The sequence below is a fragment of the Seriola lalandi genome, unplaced genomic scaffold, assembly GCF_002814215.2.
Source record: "Seriola lalandi dorsalis isolate HSWRI2012SDOR001 ecotype SW California unplaced genomic scaffold, Sedor1 jcf7180002052582, whole genome shotgun sequence".
Lineage (NCBI taxonomy): Eukaryota > Metazoa > Chordata > Actinopteri > Carangiformes > Carangidae > Seriola > Seriola lalandi.
Window position 1 is genome coordinate 4495 of NW_019523135.1, and position 8202 is coordinate 12696.

Sequence of the window (8202 nt, forward strand, 5' to 3'; positions counted from 1 at the left end):
CATCTGCACGTTGCTGGCCTGTAAATGCGTGTGTGAGGACACGGGTAGACCGGTCATACTGTGCTTTCAGTTCGATCATCTGACTTGCCCTCACTGCGGACTTCTGCGGGTATGTTTCATCAAACGATCCGTGTTTGGTCTCATAGTGACGCTTAACGTTGCTACTTTTTATTAACGCCACAGTTTCACAGCATGTGAGACACAGGTTTAGAAGTGGCTGCAGGCAGAACGAACATGTATTGGTCCGTCCATTCATCTTTAAAAGTTTGGTTTTCACTGTCTACTTTTCTCAAGCCATTTTCAACCCCCCCCCCTATTCTCTGGTGCTGAAAGGTAAACAATCGATTTGATTGGCTTGGCTATCGATGACGGGGGACAGGTTGAATGTGTAACAGCATCACTGTATATTTCTGTATATAATGTATATAAATATCATTGTGTTGATGTGTGTTGATATAGTGTGTAATATTCAGAGCTGTTGTCTGTTAGATTGAAATATGGAACCAGAGCTCATTGATCCTGAAGAGTCTCTGACCACTGAACCTTCAGACGTGGATGTCACATGATATCTGCTTCCTGTCATTCAAACATGGTCTAATGTGTAGAAGAAGTCCATGTTGCCTGTAGAGAGCTGACAGGACTGGAGGTTTGTTCCTCCTGTTCAGGACAGTAACAGTAACAGTGTTTGTACAGATCACAGTCTGTGTCCAGTTTGTTCACAATCACAACGTGTCATATCTTTGATCTCTGCTGTTTCTCTCTCATTAATTACTGATGATGTCTGTTCACTCAACTAACTGATGACTTTTTTCTTCATGAACTAATAAAGCAGTCAAACGTGTTCATGTCCACTGAGTGTGATTTCAGCAGCTCAGTGACAAACAGCTGAATGTTGTTGTTCTCGTCTTCCTGCTACACTTTGTCAACTTCCTGTCCTAGCTTAATGCTAAACTTAGAACCTAGCTAACATTAGTTAGCTCAACTGTAGCTTAATGCTAAACTTAGAACCTAGCTAACATTAGTTAGCTAAACCATAACTTTAGGCTAAAGTTAGGAACTAGCTAACATTAGTTAGCTCAACTGTAAATTGAGGCTAAAGTTATAAACAAGCTAACATTAGTTAGCTAAACTGTACCTTGAAACTTAAGTTAGAATCAAGCTAACATTAGTGAGCTAGACTGTAACTTAAGCCTTAATGTGACAAAGGCCTCGTCACTCTAAATGGGGGCACATGGTAAAACTCTGGTTCATGCACAAACAAATGTTTCCCCTCTGTTTCCGTGGTGAGTGCACGCACCACACTGGACATTCGTTCATACATCATACCCCTCCCCGACAATAACATAAAAGAAATGCACCACACACATATAGTTATTAGTATTTTCATTTTTACCATTGTTTGCTTGTGGTTCCCTCCTTCTCTCCTCCGAGGGCTAACCAGAGCAAATGAAGTGGGCTGTGTTATATAGTGGTGGCAGCTTCCGGTTGGGCAGGTTATTCCATTGTTCCCTGAGTGGTAGGGGGGTTTTTGCCTTGACCTTGAGTTGACTGCTTATTTGTGGTGATTTATTATTGATCGAAGAATGTTTGATGGGGGGAATGTATTAAATGTGTATTTGTTTTGCAGGTCTATTGGGGACCCTATTGCAGAAGTAGTTGGGGGAGCAGAGTAAGAGTCTGTGGTTTAATTGGGAGTTGGTTGGGCTGGGGAGGAGCTTAGGGTATATAATGCCCCGGCCAACACCAAGCTCGAGGAGAGTGAGTGACGCATGCCAAGGAAGCACATTGTGGGTGTAATTTGGGCGTCCGTTATTATAATTGTACACAATTGTAAATAAATGCACGGTTTAACAGCAGCTTGCGGCTCCAGCCATCATTCTTAACAACAAGAATTCCACGTTTGTTTGACATTTGGTGGCAGTGGTGGGATGGCCAGCCGAAAAGCTGAGCGTGCTTTTAAGAAACGGACTGGATTGCGCTCTCAGAAGCTGCAAAGTAAGAGGGAGGCCGAAGATGATTGGGAGACGGCAGCGACCTCTGAGGACGAAGGAAGGAGCTATGAAGCACAAGGGGCCAGGCCCAGAATTTACCAGCCGCCGCTCCCACCAGAAGAGGGGGCCTCCAACCTGGAGATGGTGAACCTCTTCAGGAGCTTTTTGGCTGCTCAGCAGAGGAGAGACGATATCCTCCAAGAAGAGCTACGGGGCCTGCGTGTTTCACTGGAGGCTTCAGCAGCTCAACAACTTAATACGCAGCCTTCACCGGCTGGGCAATCCACTGCAGGAGGGGGAAGTCTCCGCTGGGAGCTGCCAACCCCAGTACCCCACAGGGCTCCATCTAGTGGCGCAGGGCAGGGAGAACAGCTCACACTTTTACCTAACAGACTGGATAATGATTATGTTGATCGGCCAGCAATCCAGAGGAAGGAGCCCAAAATGCCGGCGTATCAACAAGGAGAGGATATTGAGAATTACCTCCTTCGCTTTGAACGCATGGCAAGAACGTGGCATTGGCCAAAGGGGGAGTGGCCCTGCCGACTCATCCCCCTGCTGACTGGAAAAGCGCTGGAGGCATACACCGCCATGGACGAAGACAGATCCAACCGTTACGAGGACCTGAGGGAGGCGCTGTTGGCTAAATTCGACATCTCGGTTGAGACTTACCGTCAACGGTTCCGGGTCCTCTCAACGCCAGCCGGCGAGACACCGACAGAGACATAGCACCGTCTTAAGGGCCTCTATTGCCGCTGGATGCGGCCTGAGCAGAGGAGCAAAGACCAGATGGGGGAGACAATCATCTTGGAGCAGCTGCTGCAGGTGTTTCCTCCAGACATCAGGACCTGGGTGAGAGAACATGAACCAGAGGATGGTTCGACTGCAGCTAAGTTAGCCATGCAGTACTTGAATGCCAGAAGGGGGGCACCACCGCGGGCACTGCGGGACAACCACACCAGGGACAATCATCGCACCAGGGATGTCCCTCCAAGGAACTTTGAAGGTAATCGGGGGGAACAGGATAAGGGCCACACAGCTCAGACTTGGATTAAGACTTTGGTGTGTTATCACTGTCAGCAACCAGGGCACAAGGCCTCTGTATGTCCCCTGAAGAGACCAAAAATGACTGGTTGGTGTTATGTGCCTAGAAAGAATGAACAGGGTGACAACCATGACAGTGGGGAAAAATCCAGAACTGTGCAAGTTAAGGTTAATGGTAAAGTTCTGACTGCATTACTAGATTCTGGTAGCTCCATGTCTTTCGTCAGGAAACAATGTTTGTCTTGTGTTGTTGAATACAGCCAACAAACTGATTTTTTATGTGTACATGGTGACTGCAAGCCCGAACCGCAGGTTGAACTCACTATTGAGGTGGATGGACAGAAATATTTGATGAGAGTGAGTGTGGTGGAGAATTTACCTGTGGAGATGCTATTGGGGTGGGATTTACCTGTGTTATATGATCTCCTCAGCAAAGGTGACTGTCCCTGCAATCCTTCTGACCTGGCGTTAGAGCCAAAGATGAATGTCTCTTGTTTTGCCATGACACGGTCCCAGGCCAAAGCCCAAGTGCAGTCCGGGTTGCAACCTCTGCCAGACTTGTGTGGTAGTCTGTGTGAGGCTGGGACCAAGGGGCCCAGGAAGACACGTCAACAACGGCGATTAGAGAAACATACTGGTGCCCCTGAATCTGTTGAAACCCCAAACAATGATGTTTCTGTTCAATGGGAAATACCAGAAAATATTAAGAGGTTACAACAGTCAGATCCTTTGTTGAAATCTTTGCTCACCAAGGTTGTAACTTCTGCTGATCATACGTTTCAAAGTGGGGGTTCAGTGTATGTTCTGCATAATGATGTTCTGTACCAGGGGAAAGAGCCAGATAATTTGCGGTTAGTGGTGCCAGCTGGCTGTAGATCGCTGGTGTTACACCTGGCACACACCATCCCATGGGCGGGGCATTTGGGACACCATAAGACACATCTCAGGCTGGCATCCTGGTTCTTTTGGCCTTCAATGTACAGTGATGTCCGAGCATATTGTAAATCATGTCCAGAGTGTCAAAAATCTGTGCCATCCGTAAAGCAGACTGAGCACCCCTGCAGCCTATGCCAGTGATCACCACCCCATTTAGACGAATTGCCATGGACATCGTGGGACCCTTAAAGAAAAGCTCAGCAGGCTATCAGTACATCCTTGTTGTCTGTGATTATGCTACTCGGTTCCCTGAAGCTTTTCCTCTGCGGTCAATAACCACTCCAAAACTAATCAGTGCTCTTGTCCAGCTCTTTTCTCGAGTAGGTATCCCAGAGGAGATACTGACCGACCAAGGGACCAACTTTACATCCCGCCTGATGAGGCAGCTTCATAGAGAACTGGGCATAACGACAATCAAGACCTCACCATATCACCCAGAGACAGATGGGCTGGTGGAGAGGTTTAACCAGACCCTCAAACGGATGCTGAGGAAGTTTGTGTCTGACACTGGAAAAGACTGGGATAAGTGGTTACCTTTTCTCCTTTTTGCATACAGGGTAGTGCCACAAGCCTCCACTGGGTTCTCTCCTTTTGAGCTCCTGTATGGCTGGCCTGTCCAAGGGCCCCTGGATCTACTGAAGAAGACCTGGGAGGAGAAAGAGCCTGCCAAGGTTGCGCAGGGCCAAGGGGTGGTGCAATATGTCCTCCAGATGAGGGACCGGTTGGAGCAGTACAGAGAGGAGGCCAGATTGAATCTCTTGGAGGCACAGAGGGCCCAGAAACAGTGGTATGACCAACAAGCCCGCCAACGTGAGTTGAAACCCGGCCAAAAGGTACTACTGCTCCTGCCTTCATCGTCCAGCAAACTACGGGCAAAGTGGCAGGGCCCATTTGAAGTCAGTAGGCGAATGGGAAAGGGAAAAACAAAGCAAACGTATCATGTAAACCTGTTGAAGGCCTGGGAAGAAAGAGGATGACCCTCTGGCATCACCTCCCTGATCGCCCGTCAAGTGCACGAGGAGGATTGCTCTGAAGGTGAGGTGGAGGCTTGGAAACACCCGTCCAAGGTGGATCTCTCTCACCTGGATGGGAAGAAGCCAGTTGACCTGCAGGTTATATTTGACACCGTCCCTCAGCTGTTCACACAGAAGCCGGGCCATACTGGTGTGATACAGCATGTCATCCGAGTCAAGCCTGATCATAAGCCCATACGTCAGGCATGTTACCAGGTGCCAGAGCGCTTGGTACAGATGTTGAGGGAGGAGGTGCATCTGATGATGGAGCTGGGGGTCATCGAACCGTCTGCGAGTGAGTGGAGCAGCCCTATAGTCATTGTACCCAAGAAAGATGGATCCATTCGGGTGTGCATTGACTTTAGGAAGCTGAATGCAATTTCGTTTTTTGATGCCTATCCCATGCCACGTATTGAAGACCTGTTGGAGAAGATTGGCAGGGCGGCGTACATCACGACCCTTGACCTCTGTAAGGGATATTGGCAGGTCCCCCTGGAAAAACAGTCCCGGCCCCTCACCGCTTTCCGGACCCCTTTTTTATTTCAGTTCACGGTGATGCCTTTTGGTTTACATGGTGCGCCTGCGACGTTTCAAAGGCTGATGGACAAAGTGCTTGAAGGATGTGAGGACTGCAGTGGTGCATACTTGCATGATGTGGTTGTGTTTAGCTAGACGTGGGAGGAACATCTGGAGCACCTCCGGCGAGTGTTGGGCGCAATCAGTGCAGCTGGGCTCACACTCAACCTGCAGAAGTGTGAGTGGGCTAAACATGAAGCCGCATACCTAGGCTACCAGCTGGGAAGAGGGGAGATTCGACCTCAGGTGGATAAAGTGGCAGCTATCTGGAACAGTCCCCGACCTCGCACAAAGACCCAGGTCCGGTCCTTCCTTGGCCTGGTGGGTCGGTACAGACGGTTCATCCCTCACTTTTCTACTCTGGCGGCCCCGTTATCCAACCTCACTTGCAAATCTGCCCATAATCAGGTGCCATGGAATGAAGAGTGCGAGATGGCTTTTCAGGGCCTAAAGGAGAAGTTATGCTCTTCCCCTGTGTTGCAGAGCCCTGACTTTGAACGCCGCTTCCTGGTGCAGGTGGATGCTTCAGGGGTGGGCCTTGGAGCAGTACTGGCTCAGGGAGAGCCGGGGGAGGAACGCCCTGTATTGTACCTCAGCTGAAAGCTTGTACCTCGCGAAACCCGGTACTCCACAATTGAAAAAGAGTGTCTGGCAATCAAGTGGGCATTGGATAGCCTCCGGTATTACCTGCTGGGAAGGGAGTTTGACCTTCAGACCGACCACAGAGCCCTTATTTACAGCCCAATTGTAAATAAATGCACGGTTTAACAGCAGCTTGCGGCTCCAGCCATCATTCTTAACAACAAGAATTCCACTTTTGTTTGACACTTAAGTTATAAACAAGCTAACATTTGTTAGCTAAACTGTACCTTAAAACTTAAGTTAGAATCAAGCTAACATTAGTGAGCTAGACTGTAACTTAAGGCCTAAGTTAGAAACAAGCTAACATTTGTTAGCTAAACTGGAACTTAAGGCTAAATTTATAAACAAGCTAACATTAGTTAGCTAAACTGTAACTTTAGGCTAAAGTTAGAAACTAGCTAACATTCGTTAGCTAAACTGTAAATTAAGGCTAAAGTAATAAATATTTAGCTAAACTGTAGCTAAAGACTGTAGTTAGAAACAAGCAAACATTATTAAGCTAAACTGTAAATTAAGACTAAAGTTATAAATAATTAGCTAAACTGTAATTTAAGACTAAAGTAAGCCACTACCTAACATTAGTTAGCTTAACTGTAACTTAAGGCTAAGGTAATAAATAGTTAGCTAAATTTGAAATTAAAGCTAAACTTAGAAACTAGCTAACATTAGTTAGCTCAACTGTAACAGAAGGCTAAAGATAGAAACTAGCTAATATTAACACTTTTGGGGGGGTCCAAGTCTTAATCAGGGGGGTTAGAGCCCCCACTCCCCCATAATTCAAACCCTGAGTGTCCAGTGTGTGATGAAAAACCTTTAGTGAGTGATCCACCTTGTATCTTGACTTTAAAGAGCCTGTCAGACCTTCTTCCTGCAGAGATCAACCAGCAGCTCCACTGTGATTAGACTGTGGGTGGGAGAGGACAGATGATCTGAATGCCTCAAGTATTCATTTAATTTCATATCATTTAAACACAGATCACTGTATGAAACAGGTGAAATATATGAACGTACATGTACAAACAAACACAACAAGAGGAACTGGTTTTACAGCTCTGCACACTGTTATCAGTAACAGTCTGTTAAAGCTCCACCCTTTTCCTGATACTCTGAGACGAAGCAGGAAATATCATTTCATACTGGTCGTCACTCGTGAGAGACACGTTGATGCTGAGAAACATTTAAAGAGATTCACCTTTAAACCAAAACAACAGCTTCTACAGAGAGAGGAGGGAAAACAGGACGACAGCAACTTCAACCTGCAGCGACTCCACACACCAACTGTGAGTTTAGAAGAGACAAGACTGAAAGTGAAAGTGTGAGGGAAACCACACCTCACTGACCTCTGTGCTGGCTTTGTGTTTTCAGCTTCACTCAGAGAGGACATGTCTGGGTCTGAGCCTCTCTGCAGTCTGCACTCTGAGAAACTCAGACTCTTCTGTCTGGACCACCAGCAGCCAGTGTGTGTCGTCTGTCGAGACTCAAAGACACACACCAACCACAGCTTCAGACCCGTTGATGAAGCTGCAGAGGATCACAGAGAGGAGCTCCAGAAAGCCCTGAAGCCTTTACAAGAGAAACTGAAGCTGTTTGAACGAGTTAAAGGAGACTGTGACCAAACAGCACAACACATCAAGGTCCAGGCCCGACACACTGAGAGCCAGATCAAGGAGCAGTTTAAGAAGCTTCACCAGTTTCTACAGGAGGAAGAGGAGGCCAGGATCACTGCTCTGAGGGAGGAAGCGGAGCTGAAGAGTCGCATGATGAAGGAGAAGATGGAGGCTCTGAGCAGAGAGATAGCAGCTCTGTCACACACAGTCAGAGCCACAGAGGACGAGCTGAGAGCTGAAGACCTCTCATTCCTGAAGAACTACAAGGCTGCAGTGGACAGAGTCCAGCAGCGCCCCCTGCTGGAGGATCCACAGCTGCCCTCAGGAGCTCTGATAGACCAGGCCAAACACCTGGGCAACCTGACCTTCAACATCTGGAACAAGATGAAGGAC